Raw genomic sequence first — 16,061 nt, 5'->3', positions numbered from 1 at the left:
ACATGAAGAACCCGGAAAATAGGACCCATTATCAAGTGAAAAGATGGAGACCAACCCTGCAATACTGTAGATACTGTAATCAGCAGATAAGAAACTTAAAGCAGCTATTATAATGATTTTCAGAGAAGTAAAGGAATATATAATCTTAATTAAAAAAAGGCAAGAAAATCTCTGATTTTACAGAAACTGTAAAAAAGAACCAAATGCAAATTCTAGAACTGAATAACATAATAGCTAAAATTAAAAGTCACGGAATAGGTCTAACAGTATTTAAATGTTTAAATATGACAATTTAAATGACAGTAAATAGTATGTACATATATGTATGTATACACACAGACACACACACACACACACACACACACACAAACAACTTTTAAACAAAAAGTTTAAACAAACACACAAACACACACACACAACTTTTAAACAAAAGTTTAAAATGACAGAAGAGTCAGTGAATTTGAAGATAAATGAATGAAAATTACCCAATCTGAAGACCACAGAGAACAAGTATTAAACACAAAAACCAAAACTGGGGCACGTGGGTGGCTCAGTAGGTTAAGCAACTGACTTTGGCTCAGGTCATGATCTCGCAGTTTGTGAGTTTGAGCCTCACATTGGGCTCTGTGCCTACAGCGCAGAGCCTGGAGCCTGCTTCAGATTCTGTGTTTTCCTCTCTCTCTGCCCCTCTCCTGCTCACATTCTATTTCTCTATCTCTCAAAAATAAAAATTAAAAAATATTTAAAATAAAATAAAAACAAAAACAAAACAAACAAAAAACACCTCCGGACCTGTGAGGTGATATCCAAAGGTTTAACATATATGTAATTAGAGTCTCAGAAGAAGAGAAACGAGGCAGATAAAATTTTTCAAGAAATATTGGCTAAATATCTCATATCTGTAAAGGACAGAAAGTTTCATAATCGAGGAGTTCAGGATAAATAGAACAGAAACAAATTAGGCTCATCGTACTCAAACTGCTAAAAACCAAAGAAAAAGAGAAAATCTTGAAAGCAGCCCGAGATAAGCAAGATAGGTAGGGCAGGGGTGTTAACATATTCTTACAAAGTGGAAATCAAGTAGTGCCTTATACCTAATGGAACACGACATATAGAAATAGGGATGGCTGGGTGGCTCAGTCGGTTGAGCATCCAACTTTGACTCAGGTCATAATCTCACGTTCATGAGTTTGAGCCCCGCATCAGGCTCACTGCTATCAGCACAGAACCCACTTCGGATCCTCTGTCTCCCTCTCTCTCTGCTCCTCCCCCACTTGTGCTGTCTCCCAACATACATTAAAAAAAAGAAATACAGAAGTGAACAATAAACCATTTATGGCTATAATCAATAAAATAAAAAACAGAGACATAGTTATGTTGGGAGGAAAGGCAGAAGCAGTGCAAACAAAGTTACTGTTTCATTAGATGTTTTAAAACTAATCAATAAATGTCAGCAGAAGCATGCTAATCTAAAGACATGGTGTTAACTACCAAAAGAAATAGCCAAAAGTGTTTAAGTGACTGTCCCCTAGAGGAGTGGAATTAGCAATGAGAAAGGGTAAGGCTAGGGACTATAGCTTTTCATTTTAAGCCTTTCTGTACACTTTGACTTTTCATTAAAACACACACACACAAACCTATTAGAGAGCAAATGCTTCTCCCATTAGAAAAATTTTAAGTCATTAAGTATTTATTGGGTAACTATTTTTTTTTAAGTTTTTAAAGTTTACATATTTATTTTGAAAGAGAGAACAGGGGAGGGGCAGAGAGGGACAAAGAGAATCCCAAGCAGGCTCCACACTGTCAGTGCAGAGCCCAAAGGGGGCTCAATCCCATGAACCACGAGATCATAACCTGAGCCAAAATCAAGAGTTGGACGCTCAAATAACGGAGCCACTCAGTCGGCCCTTGGCTAACTTTATTTTTACTTTTTTTTACAGAGAGAGAGAGAGATTGAGATAAAGAGAGAAAGAAAGAGAGTGTGAGCATGCCCACGAAAGCAGGGGAGGGGCAGAGGGACAGGGAGAGAGAAAACCTCAAGCAGGCTCCACGCCCAGCATGGAACCCAACTCAGGGCTCAATCTCAGGACCATGATATCATGACCTGAGCTGAAATCAAGAGGTGGATGCTTAACTACTGAGCCACCCAGACGGCTTTAACATGTAAGACATTATGATAGGCATCAAAACTGGCTTTTTCTCTTCCTCAAAACCTAGTCCTTAACCTGATCTATGCGGAGTTGTCAACAAGACAGCTGGATTTACTGGTTAATACTGGGAGCTCATAAAAGAGAGTTCTGAGTTCTTCACATCAGCGTAAGATATTTCCAAGTCATGGGCATGTATTAGATCACCTAGAAGAAAGAATGGGCAGACAGATCTTCTAAAAGCACATTCTTCTCAAGTAACTAGACTTCCTCTCATGACTTATTGTTAGGTCTAGCCCTAGCCACCTGTTTATGCATATTTTGCCCCTATACTATTTGGCTGAAGTAAATGGTTCATGCTGGGTTATTTTTCCAAAATACTACAAAGAAGAGTCCACCAAACCTCTCTCCTCCTGGGCAATAAGATATTGTAACTTAGGTTCTGAAATCCTGAATACTCCATGATTCCAAACTGCTGACTTTTCTACGTATTCATAAAACACAGCCAGTTTCTCTTCATATTATCATGTATTTTCTTTTTTTCCCCCTCTTCTCTCACTAGCAATTTCTTAAGAATTTATTATTTATGAATTGATGTAAATTTACAAATCTTTCTATAATACTTTCACAGTATTCAAAAGTTATCTTGAAGAGCCTCCAAGAACCAATTTTCCTGATTTCCCATTAATGTAAAATATCACAAAATTAAACTCTGCAATTTGGTATGTTTGGTAATTTAAAGAGGGACTAATGTTTATATTTTTTAAGTGTTCTGGAGAAAAAGAATTTATTAATCAAGTTTATTATGTTAACCGTATTAGGTGGAAATGCATAATTAATATATGATACAATCATTGACTTATACCATCTCAAAATTTGAAGGGTGAATATCTAAGGATCCTCTCTATATCATAAGTCATATGGCTTGTGGGCCAAATCTGGCCATCTAACTTTTTATGATCCATGAATTAAGAAGGCTTTTAAATTTTTCAAGAAGTTATTTTAAGTGGTTATATAAATACCTACATAATATTCTTGATTTTACCTGTTAGCCAACAAAGCCTAAATTATCTACATTGAGAAAAAGTTTGCTATTGTCATAAATGGTCAGTGCAGTATAGCTATTAATAATAAACATTACCAGGAAGTCACTTTTATCTTATTCTCAAATAAGTAATAGAATTTTTAATGAGCAAGTTATAGTAACATTTTCATAGCACAATCTGTATTATGAGGTGTACTAAAGTCGAGTAAGTGTCCATTTAAAAATTATATTAATCTCAGGATAACTGAAAATAATACATAGGGTACAAAGAGAATGAAAAAGATAGAAAAAAAAGGTGTCACTTTTGACCAACAGTCATCAACCTTTTTAAGCTTCTAATGTTTGGTTCCCTTCCTTTCTTTGACACAAGAAAGAATAAAATCAGCTACAGCGATAACAGGTCGCCCTGTTCACTGAGAAAGAAGTGCCAAACTTTCAGCTTTAAGAGGCTTAATGGAGTCAAATGCTGGTGGTAATGTCACCTAAGTCTCTGCTTTCCCCTATGGTAATAGTGATACGTCTCTTTGTTTCTTTTCTTATGGGAAGTCCAGTTACTCCCTACCAATTCTAAAGTAAAGCAGGCTCAAGTAATTAAGAACTTTGCAGTCCTTCCCTACAAGGCAAATCCATTTTACAGCCAAACTCTGGCCAAAGCGTACTTTGTTTGCCCTCTAAACTTTATACCCAGTCTGTTCAACTACAGAGAGAATAGCCAGGCAGCTTAATCTACGTAGTATAGCCATTTTGTTCTAGATAGAACACAAAGGTACCTACTGCCTGCGGTTCCCCTTCCAATTGATATCAAAAGCAAGTAGTGTGTAATTCTATTTGAAACGAGCTGGTGAAAAATACCTTCCCAAGAAGCTGGGTTGTCTAGATAAGTCAATGTCAGACTGTAGCATGCATCAGAGTCACTTAGAGGGCTTGTTGAAGTGCAGATTGGTGGACTCCATCCTCAAGTTTCTGATACAGTAGTTTGGTGGGGGGCCCAAGAATCTGCACTTCCAAAATATCTCCAGGTGATGCTCTTGGTGCCAATCCACAGACCGTACTCTAAACTAGATGATCTCCAAAGTTCCTTCAAAATTTGAAAGCTGTGGAATAATGTCACAGAAAACGTCTTGAAAATAAGTTGCTTACACTTGACTTGAACATCCATTAATACTGGATATTTGGATCAGTCCTGTGGTGAAAACCAATTCACACACAAATCCACACAACTGATGCAAACAGAAAAAAACAAAATGAGAAATTTTCTCTGAAAAAGTAATGACGATGTGGTATTTGGTAAGAGATAAATGTTTAATCCTTCCCTTCCCTTTTTTCATGGGGTGGAGAAGGGATTGTTCACAAAGAAAAACCAAAATATACACCCAGTCGACAGACGATCCTGATATTTTCCTTCTCCCCCAACAGCTTTTATGTTATGTATCTTCAACCATTATTGCCACAGACTTAGCAGCAATCTTTTTAGTCTAGATCTCTATTACGATCAATTTTAATCTGCACATTATGTAGCAGTAATTACATTCTTCTTGCTTTTAAACATTCTACTTTGTCAAATTGTGCTATGAGCTAAAAAAGCACAGTGGAGAATCAGTCTTATATTCCTACTGCTATAACACAACATATTCCTTAGCAGTTTGGTTAGAGCTGTTTTAAGTAAATTCTATTTAGTCACATTTCTTGAAAAACCTCTCCTGGGATTTTAAATTCCAATCAGTATTTTGTGTCTTCTGATCTGCTCCATGTTTCTCAGCTTTAATTCCCTGAAGCTTACTCTTTGTTGATGCTGTCTAAATTGTAAACTTTGCTAAATTCATTTTCCCACAACTGTGAAGGAATAAAAAGTTAATCTGTTTTGTTTTTAGATTTCTAAAAAAGAAACTGATTATTAATTATTCATAGATTTTAGTGGAGTTTGTGCATCTCAGTGTAGGCTGCAGGGAGGTATATATATTACAACAAGTAGTTCTAAATTTGGAGTTTTAATACAATTTCAAATGTACTAAATCAGAGCTTCAAATTCTCAGGGAAGCCTCATGGCAAGAAAAAAAATATTTTGCTCTTTATAAATACATGTAGAATTGCTTGGTAATAATATCCACAATAAAACACTTTATTATTATATAGATTCAAATTATAAATTAGGTCAGGCCATGTCCCCTGAAATGTAAACAGTGAATTAATAGATTTATAAAGTAATTGTCAATACTGACTCCTTTTAAGACAGGAATTAAAAAACAGCTAACAAAAGATAATAAATCTTTTTATGGTGCTACCTAATGAGAAAAATAAAATGGTTAAGATGAAAGAAACAACTGGGGCCCCTGGGTAGTTCAGCTGGTTAAGCATCTGAATCTTGATTTCGGCTCAGGTCATGGTATCACATTTTATGAGATAGAGCTCCTCACTGGGCTCTATGCTGACAGCACAGAGCCTGCTTGGGATTCTCTCTCTTTCTCTCTCTGCCCCTCCCCTGCTCTCTCTCTCAAAATAAATAAATAAACTTAAAAAAAAGATGAAAGAAACAACCTAAATATTGAAGGAGAAATATAAATAGCTTTCCTAATTGTATTTCCTAGTTTATAACTGTGTAGACATATAATAGTATTACTATAAGGGAAATAGAAGGTGGTGACTATAATTTATTTTTTCGATTTAACTGCACTAATGACAACAGGCAGATACAAAGCTAACTCTCTTGTTCTTAGTGGTTATGTGTTTCTGGACATAGGTCTACTTCAGGTTTAGTAGCTCTATCACAGTTTTTATAAGAGTTTTCAAAATTACTCACATTATTAGTAATAAAGATCACTTAAAATTTGTAGGTTTAACTGTGAGCATATACGAATGGCATAGCATAGGTAATATTCCATGCTCACTATAGGCCACACAATGCTAAGCACTTGACAGACATTGTTTGCTTATCCTCATAACTTTCTTATGAGGCAGTAACTCTTATTATGCACATCTTATGAACAATGAAACGGAAACTGGAAGAGTAGGAATAACTTGTAAAAAGTCCCACAGCCGATGAGTGGTAATGCTCGAAAATGAACTTTATATGTCTTACTACAAGGTCCAGGAATTTAACCACTTCTGTAAACTACCTTAGGTATGCACCTCGACCCCAAGGAACAGAGTACTCTTTTTACACGACTGTCTAGTTTGATAGAGGGCATTTAGGCTCAGTGGATAGGGGTGACATGTTACTAAACACAAATCCCCATTCACAATTAAATTTGGACCTAAGTTCTACACAGATTAAACCAGGCCTATTCCATACTAATCTATGGATTCTCTCAAATCCTATGATTCCTATGGATTCTCTTCTCAAAAAAGGACTATGGAAAAAACATGATGCTAATATACACTAGAAGTCTTCCTATCCTATACTGATAGCAACTAGTTAGCAGTTGACCAGTTTAAAAACCTTTTGGAAGAAGTGGGGAAAAGACAAAAAATGATATATGTATGAAACTCTTTAACTTAAAATATAAATGTACATTTATTCACCAAACTTCTGATATAAAGCCAAGGCCTTTCTGTTTGAACATGAATTCCAATTTCTCTTTCTGGATAAACTATTGTAAAATGTAGAGTCTATTCATTTTCTTAAAAAAAAAATTTTTTTTAATGTTTATTTATTTTTGAGAGAGACAGAGACAAAACTTGAGCGGGGTGGGGCAGAGACAGAAGGAGACTCCCTGGAGCCGAAGCAGGCTCCAGGCTCCGAGCTGTCAGCACAGAGACCGATGCGGGGCTCGAACCCACAAACCACAAGATCGTGACCTGAGCTGAAATCAGACGCCCAACCGACGGAGCCACCTAGATGCCCGTCTTTAAAATGAAACAAATTTAGACAACCTAAGTATAGATAGATTTTTAAAATGTTTTTAATTGAATAAATTTGGCATGTAACACTGTATGAATTTAAAGTATATAGCATGTTGCTTTGATATATTTCTATATAATAAAATCCTGATACAGCAATATTTATCACATAATTATAAATCATTGTTGATATTCATTATATTGTAATTAGATTTCTATGGCTTATTTACTACTCATCACAAGTTTGTACCCTTAAAAACCGTCAATCTTATCCCCCTCAGTGTTTTTATCCTAATTCATTACAGCATTTTTTAAAATCGAATTACCTTTGTTGACATTTTAATTGATTTTTTCCAAAATTTTTAACATAGTTTTCCTAAAACGTTACCATTACAAATGCCCTCTTTGTTGCATTCATATTTCATTAGCTAATATATAAAAATTTAGTTATAATATCATTAATTTAACTGCCTTTAAGTAAGCACATGCCACCATAAGGTAACAGAAGTAACTGGGTAAGTAAGAAGGTGGCCAACTGCCTGTAATATCCACCTCATCCTAACAACAGTCAGTAGGTGTCTAAAGGGGAATGGAGAACATTAATTAATCCTGCAAGTAGTTAAGGGAAGGTCAGTTAAGAAAGCTTCTACTGTTACTAGTAGAGCTAAGCCATCCTGCCTAGGGCAGTTACATGCAGAACGCAGATAATGTAAGATTGGATTCAGAAGTCTAACTGAATATCTTCAGATATCAAGATGCCTGCAAAGTGCCAATTATCAAGATTTATATCTGCAAATAAAACACAGAGTATAAAATCCTGCCAATCCACTATGGGAACTGATAAGAGCCAGTGTCCATAATTAAAAAAACAGTGATGACCTAAACAGTGATGGGGTACCACATTAAAGCATGAAGAGATTTCCATAAAAGGGAGTTATCTGATGTTATGACTACAATTTTTTAAAGTTTTTATTTAAATACCAGTCAAGACACAGTGCGGTATTAGCTTCACATGTACAACTTAGTGATTCAACATCTCCATATAATACCTGGTACTTTACTGACTACATTATTAACAATAAACTATTGGAGAATTAAAATGTCAAAAGCAATACTAAAAATATAAAACAAAACTACTTCAGATAGATTAACATTGACCAAAAAAAAAAAAAAATGTCTTTTCAAAACCCAAGGCATAACTTGGGAAAAATTATATAATTAAAATTAGAATAAAATTAAAATTAAGTTAGAAGTAGAAGAGGTAGTTCATAATTTAAATAATCTAAGCTGGGGGCACATGAATGGTTCAGTCGGTTAAGTGTCTAACTATGGCTCAGGTCATGATCTCGTGGTTTGTGAGTTCAGCCCTGCGTCAGGCTCTGTGCTGATAGCTGGTAGCCTGGAGCTTGCTTCAGATTCGATGTCTCCCTCTCTCTCTGCCCCTCCCCTGTTCATGCTCTGTCTCTCTCTCTCTCTCAAAATAAATAAACATAAAAAAATAAAATAATTTAAGCTAAATAGTCTAGATATTAAAATAGCTACAAAAACTGTTCCTTTAGGCAATGACTTATCCCCAGAAAGAGGAAGAGTAGAAAACACTAGACATTTGGGTACAATAAAAAGAATTCCCCAACACAATAGAGAAAACCTAGGTGTGGGTACAAGAAAATAATGGTAATTTTTAATCTCAGTTTTGCCAAACTAAAGCTGACCTTTTCCAGTACTTAAAAAGGAGAGACTTAGAACCACAGTATGCCCCTAGCCTTGAGCTTAGGTAAGCTGACCTCATACATCAGAGCAACTTTTCAGTAAGAAATTCTTAAACCAAGTCAAAATTGGCATAAAGCTATTTCTTCCTCTTCTAGGCACTATAATATTTTCAGAGATTCTTGAGCCTCAGAGAGGGGAGAAGGAGCCTGATTTGCCATACTTAATTCTAGCCTCAGTTTAAAAGTGTTTAATAAGTCTGATCAATAAATAAAATGGCGAGTCAGGCATTTTCAAGACTTCAATAAAATCTTAGTGAACAAAATATTTAATATTATACACAGGTTATCTGCTTTGGCCGGCTTAGCTGAATTCAAGCTAGTATTACTGAAGTCCTAGGTAAGCTTAGAATGTTCCACTGATTTATTCAACAAATGTTTATTGAACATCTACTATGTTCCAGGCACTGTGCTAACAACTGGTAATATAATAATAAACAGGATAAATATGGTTTCTGCCTTGTAAGGAGACAAGACCTACATCACACACATACTAAATCACAATAAAAGTTAACAACAACTGGACAATTATGATCTGAAACCATTCAAAGTATTTTACTCATTTAATTCTCACAACAACTGTATGAAGTAGATACTATTATTACCTGTTTTTTTACAGATGAGGAAGCTGAGGCACAGAGAGGTTAAATTACTTGCCCAAGGGCACAGAACTAGTAAGTGTCATTCAGGATTCAAATCCAGGCAGTCTAGTTACAGAGTCCACACACTATGTTATACAGCCATTTATGCTAACCAACACTGCTAAATAATTAAAAACTTATATTTGTAACAAATGCTAACATGAAAAGCCCACTCTGCACTGAATGTATAATTTTGCCGTAATTCTAACCTTCTCATTATATAATTATAATATGACAATATACTTGTTTATTCATATTGTCGGGGAAGGGGATTCTTTTAAACAAGGTAAAGGAAATTATACACTTATGGATTGTTTTAGTTCGACTGTGAAACCAATTTCTACTGGAAGTAACACAAATTCACACTGAAATACTTGGAACATTAATGATTACTGTAACAGTGTTCCAGAGAAAAGTCCACACTAGTACCCACCGCTATTGACTGCAAGATGTTTTCTAAATCTAGGCATGCTTTAAACATTCTCATCAGAGCTTTAATTACTCTCTGCTCACTTTAATAACTTAACCTAACAAGAAAAAGTAAAAACACTTTCCCTTATCACCAAAGGAAAAACAGGAAAAGTAAAGATAGGTACAGGAAGAAATAAACAGGGTGTTGCAATAGCCAGTAAGTGACATTGTCATCAATTATTATTATTATTCAGTAACTTACCATGAACCATATGGTAAGTTTTCACAATGCTGTTGTGAAAGCAATTTGCCCGTAAAAACACATCTAATCCTGACAAACCCTGCAGGAACTGTTCTACTTATTTCACAGATGAAGAAACTGAAACACAGAGAGGTTACAGAACATACCCAATATCACAAAGCTCGTAGGTGGTAGAATATGAACTACTACATCATATTGCAGGAATTAATGTAAGATAGTCATCTGGCTTTAGGGATAACTTAAATTAGGTTAAAATAAAAATGGGAAATTTATTGGGATGATGTTAAATGAAGAGAAACTTATTTTATCTTCAAACGTCTTGAAGAGTCCTATTTCTAACTATATATTACAGACACAAAAAACCAACTGAACTCCAAGAAGTGTACTTGGCTGTGGATAACTCGCTAGGTGCTTCCTTCTCCCCTCTCTACTCTCACCTGCTTCAGGTGGCCTCTCTCCCTTTCTCCTCTTTAAAGAAATAGAATACTGTTTGCCTAATGTAGATCACTGCAGCTAAGAGACTGGACTAAGGCTCTGGAAAACCAAAAGCACAATCACTTAACAACAATAGATTCATGGTCCCGTATGAATTCATATTCCTGACTTCTAAGCGAATGAAAATGGTGATTAAGTATTCTCTAAAACCCCCGCAAACTTTGGCTTCCATAACAGTTTTACCACCTTGGTTCTCCCAGTATCTTTCAGACTCTCCCTTAATTCATCTCACCCTTCTTTTGACATGGGTTTTCCCCTTTCACTCCCTTAAGTGGATATTCCTTAAGATTTTCTTCTTCACCCCTGAGAGGAGGTACAGAAGTTAGAGAAAGACCTAAGTTGGAATCCTGATCTCTTATGCTTAAATTGCTTACTGGTTAACCTGATTAGGTCTTGCTTTCTTCATCTGTAAGATCAGAGCCATAAAAATTTAAACTGCTACTGAAAAAATCAAGTGAATTAAAGTGAAATGCCTGTTAAATGCTCATGAAGTACTCATTTCCCACCTGTTCTGTTTATGTGTTCTCTCATTTTCAAGAAATTTTTACCTACTCTTAAAGTATAACTTACACATTTATATCTTAAAATCTTACTTCTTTTTCAAGTGTTGCAACCACATTTCTACTCTGATACCTTGTTACCACCTCAAACTCACTCCCGGTGCCTCAAAACCAGTTGCCTTAATCTCTCTGTTCCTATTAATGAGAACATCAAGTCTCATTCTTAAAGTCTTGGCATCATCTTTGACAGATCTTCCATATTCCTGGATCCTGTAACTGGCCAGTCACCAATTTTCTTATTCCTTAAAACCTTCCTCTCCATATACCTTTTCCATGGCTACCGTCTTAGCTTACCATTGCCCCAAAAACCTCCCCAATCCAGTCCTGGTATTCACTTCCACAGCATCCTATGTGAAACCTCTGTTCCAGACAAACTAATGTTATTTACCAGTTGAATGTGTCCTGTATACTCTTGCTTCAAGTTTTACTCAAGTCACTTTATCACTCCACTTTCTGATCCACATGATAATCTTTCCTCCCTTTAAAAAAAAATATGATTCTTTAAAATTAAAGCAGACTTTGGGTGGGGGTATTTGAGTTAAAATGTAGCTTTTCCATAATCTTCTGCAGTGCCAAAACGATTGCTGCCAAGCTTTGTTCTGTACGGTCACCCACTCTTCTTTCCTTCTAAATGACATAACTTCCTTTAGTCATTTATGTCCCTAAGTGTGCTCCTTGGAATACTTGTCATGATTTTGTGGGAGTTGTGTAAGAAAAAAGGGGTCTGTTGGCAAATTAAGTTTTAGAGGTGCTAGATTAAACAGTTAAAATAGGTTCCTTTATTGCAGGACTTCTCATAGCTTTAAAAATGATAAACTATTAGTTTCTCCATTATCATTTTTCTTTATTTCTTACTTGAAGGTATTCCTTTCTCATCTCACTACAGCTTGACCAGCTCCATCTCACTACTCACTCTTTTGAACTGAGTAAGTTTTCAGCTTTAACCAGATTCATTTTTCATCCCTACCTATTGATTCTCAATCTATTTCTTCAGGGAAATACATGCCTCTTATGTCAGGATCTTCATTTCCTGAAAATGATATCCAGACCAAGAGATCTAAGTGGTATGTCTTACATTTAGAAATTCATAGAGATAGGTAGCAATATGCTGGGGTATGCATGTTAATAGGAGAAAATAAGACATATTTTCCTGAAGAAGGAATTTTACTCAAAGATTTTTTTTTTTTGGAAAACATGTTTTATGATTAAAAAATGTAGAATGTATCGCTTCTCGGCCTTTTGGCTAAGATCAAGTGTAAAAAATGTAGAATGTAGATTATTTTAAAAGAAAAATATGAGACTATCAGGAAATTTCCACATTTGCTTTTGGAAGCTCCTTTAGGCTACATCCCACACACCTCTGGTATGCATTCAAATTCCTCTGTCCTAAAGGTACTCCCAAGGAAAAGTCCAAGAACCACCAAAGTAGGTCAGTGGAGAGGACGGGTAGAGAAGAGCATTACTCAGAAAATGTTTCCTTTGTGCTAAGTCCTATACTAAATCCTTTACTATATTGTCTTTCTTACTGCCTATAATGACATTGCGAAAAGGCATTATTTCATTAAATTTATAAAAGGGAAGCTTCAGAGAGGTTGACATGCCCTAAGCTGCAACACTTACAAATGGTTAAAATGTTTTACTATACATATAATGTTAGAGTGATAAAGAAGACACAACTTATCATGGAAATATTATGACTGATTCCCAGGAGAAAAAAATAACTAGGAATCATTCTTTTAAAATAATTTATCACCAACGTGAGATTTTAAGTTTTAATGTAGATCCTGACATAAATGAAGCACCTATTTCCTTGTAAAACATTATTTGTGGTACTAATGAATTTCTAGATATTCACAAGTGTTATTAGAATGACATGTATAAGTTTTAGTTAACGGCAACTAGGGAGGACTCTTAAGCCTCTTGTAAGCTTTATACATTATTTCCTAGTACATTTCCTCCCAAATAAAAGCAGTATCTACTACCAATTAAGACTTTAGCCAGTTATCTGTTATATGAATAATACTGAAAAGACCTTAAAGGATTTCAAAAAGTAAACCAAAGATTTTTAAAATGAGGGGTTAAACTATAAATTACATAGCATGAGGCTTAATTTTTTTCATAGAATGCTGCTAGTTAAATCTATAATTTGAATCTTTATATACTGAAAAAAACCAGATGGCTCTCACTTAAAAAAACTTAGTATATGATAATACAGATTCACCAAATTAACCTACTGCAGAAAATCTCAAAATAGGGAGCTTCGTGGGCAGATTTTAATTTAGACAATTTATAAACAAACAAACATGTTTATATGCAATCTTTCAGGAATATATCCACTGGGCAAGGCCCCAAACAGAAAAAAAATCACAGGATATGCTAAGGAAGATTACAATAAATGAATATTAAAAATACTATCCTTATTAAAAAGTGCCCAAATTAGTCGCTGTTACGATTAATAAGAATTATGGTTTCAGAGATAATGGGACACAAAATCATTTGTATATATATGTTTGTGGGGATAAACTAGTCATAAAAGAGTGTCAGCTTGCAACATACACAGTTACTAACTAGACACAAAATTTAAAATTCCTATCTTCTTACACGACAATGGGTAAAATGTGAATATTCAATTCACTTAATCTATTAAATATATGCTTTCAAATAAAAGTAAAACCCTTTTATTAAAGACAGATATGACAGTACATGTAAATGATTAGTACCTTCATTATTCTTTAATATATTAATTCTCCCTATTTCTTAAGTGCTGGGCAAAGTCAAATGTATAGACCTATAGGCAAAAATCTCAAAAATGGAAGAAGGATTATAATTAAAATGTAGTAACAACAAAGAAACAAAATCTCCCCCCACCCTCGCATTGTGCAAATTAAAGGAACCCAGTTATGTCCCTAAAATATATCTTCTCTGAACAACATGCATTTAAGAAGATCAATTAAGGAAGATAACTAACTAAAAGTATAAGCCCAGATGAAATGCCTTTTTCTTTTGTGAAGTGGCTGAAGATCAGTCTAAATATTCTAATTTTGAAAAACCAAAGTTCCTACTTTTAGTACATTTCTAAGTTACCATGGCTAGCTGAAGAACTAAAAAGAGAAAATAATTAAGAGCCAGAAAACAAGAGTCTTGTGAGAAAATTCAATCTAAAAATTCAATTTGCCTTAAATTGATAATTACTAACTGGTCTAAAAATACAAGAATGATAAATAATTTACCTTTCTCAATTGGAAAAACAGACACTATAAATAAAATAACAGCAATAATGTCAAGTTTAAAAAAAATCCTTACACTGTACAAGAACATCCATTCGTAAGCATTCTGATAATGAAATAAGCAGGCTTAAACAATTCTAGGTTCCCATACTGTCACGTTTTAAAAATGTATTTTACTTATAAGTATATTGCAATAAGAAGTAGAAATCTATGCTAGAATCACAATCTAACAAAAAAAAGCAACTTGACCATCACATTTACATTAAAAAATTAGTATCTTTCTTCACAATGAAATATTATTTTTAAAATATGAAAACTATTTTAACAGATTCATACCCACACAGAATAAAAGAACACACAATTAAAAAATAAATGTGCCTAATGACATTTCTTAATGGCTTCCTATAAACTAAGTGTCAAATTCTCTTAGGTTGCGTTTCTTTTCCTACAAAGCTCAAAGTAGGCCTTACAGCTCAGAAATCCATGTAACACACAAATACTCTACTCATCATACTCACAGGCTTTAGTTTTTCTTCCTCATTAGTCAATACCATATAGCTTTTTCTCCTGCAAACCTGAAAGGCTTCTTCTTACTCACTGGTCATGCTGTTATCAGATCTGACATATCCGTGATGACCCACACTTTAATCTTCCCCAGCCAGTTCTTCACACTGCCCAGAACTTACTGCGCGTTACAGGTGATACTTCTTACAGCAGATGTTGATTATGGTCCCAAAGCACAAGTGATGCTCCCAAAGGAGCTTAGAACCCCTAACAACATCACCTGCTTCTTTTTATATCCAGAGATGCAATGTGATACTTGTTTTGAACAGCTAATGATTTCAAGAAAGATTACAGATGAGTTCTTTTCATTAGATCGCCTGACAGAAGCTTATCCTTTCAGAATACTGCAGCAGAGATAGACTGTATGATTCCCTTAGGAGAAAAAGAAATGCTTTTATGTAATTTTTCCTCTGTGGCGCAGTTTAGTTTACCCTCCTGGTAGAGCAAACTGCTGGAAGGACTGGTTCTTAGGTTTCTAATGGCGCAGCATTAACATAGTGAATGATTCACGGATGTTCTTAACATTCAGGAGTAACACGGAGGGCTAGCAATGCAGCCCAGGTCCAGAGCTGATGAATGGTGCAGTGCTGCTGTTGTCATAGCAACCGAGAAGAAAAAAGCAGCACCATATAAGGAGCTGTGACATGGATTCTGGGAACAATTTATATTAAAAAGCTGTAAGCTCCTCGTGCCTTAAAGCTATAAACTCCTCCTCCTCAGATTTCACTGTTCTGAATTCCTAAATCAGCTGTGTGAATAAATATTACAAAATACAGTAACTAAGTAGACACTAACAAAACAACCACATCCTGAGGTAACGAAAAAGATTAATAACACTTTAGCAAGCTAATATGTGCCTGTGGTATCTTCATAATTTATTGGGTTAAATGGAAAAATTAAGACAGTGATAAGTAAAGAACTGTCAAGAATGTGATAGCAGAAAATTTATTTTTAAACAGAGATATTAAAAAACTGATTAAATGTCTTTCATTCAGAGGGTAAGTTTCAGATACACCAAAACTAGAGAACCATCAACTGACTGATACAGTAGCAACGGTATCATTTTCAAAGACAGGCAAACCACCTCCTGTATTCCTTCTAGAAGC

The 16,061-nt window shown here is 35.0% G+C and overlaps 1 protein-coding gene and 1 pseudogene across 11 annotated transcripts in view; one reads left to right on the top strand and one right to left on the bottom strand.

Annotated features, from left to right (window-relative positions):
• The window catches only part of TANC2 (tetratricopeptide repeat, ankyrin repeat and coiled-coil containing 2), a 361,352-nt gene that overhangs the window by 186,084 nt on the left and 159,207 nt on the right, over positions 1–16,061 (bottom strand). The gene's annotated exons all lie outside the window — the stretch shown is intronic.
• Positions 12,388–12,565, top strand: LOC122233907 (annotated as a pseudogene).

This window comes from Panthera tigris, chromosome E1 (assembly GCF_018350195.1).
Source record: "Panthera tigris isolate Pti1 chromosome E1, P.tigris_Pti1_mat1.1, whole genome shotgun sequence".
Classification (NCBI taxonomy): domain Eukaryota; kingdom Metazoa; phylum Chordata; class Mammalia; order Carnivora; family Felidae; genus Panthera; species Panthera tigris.
Note: the sequence above shows the minus strand (reverse complement) of the source record. Positions and strands in the feature narration are given on the sequence as shown.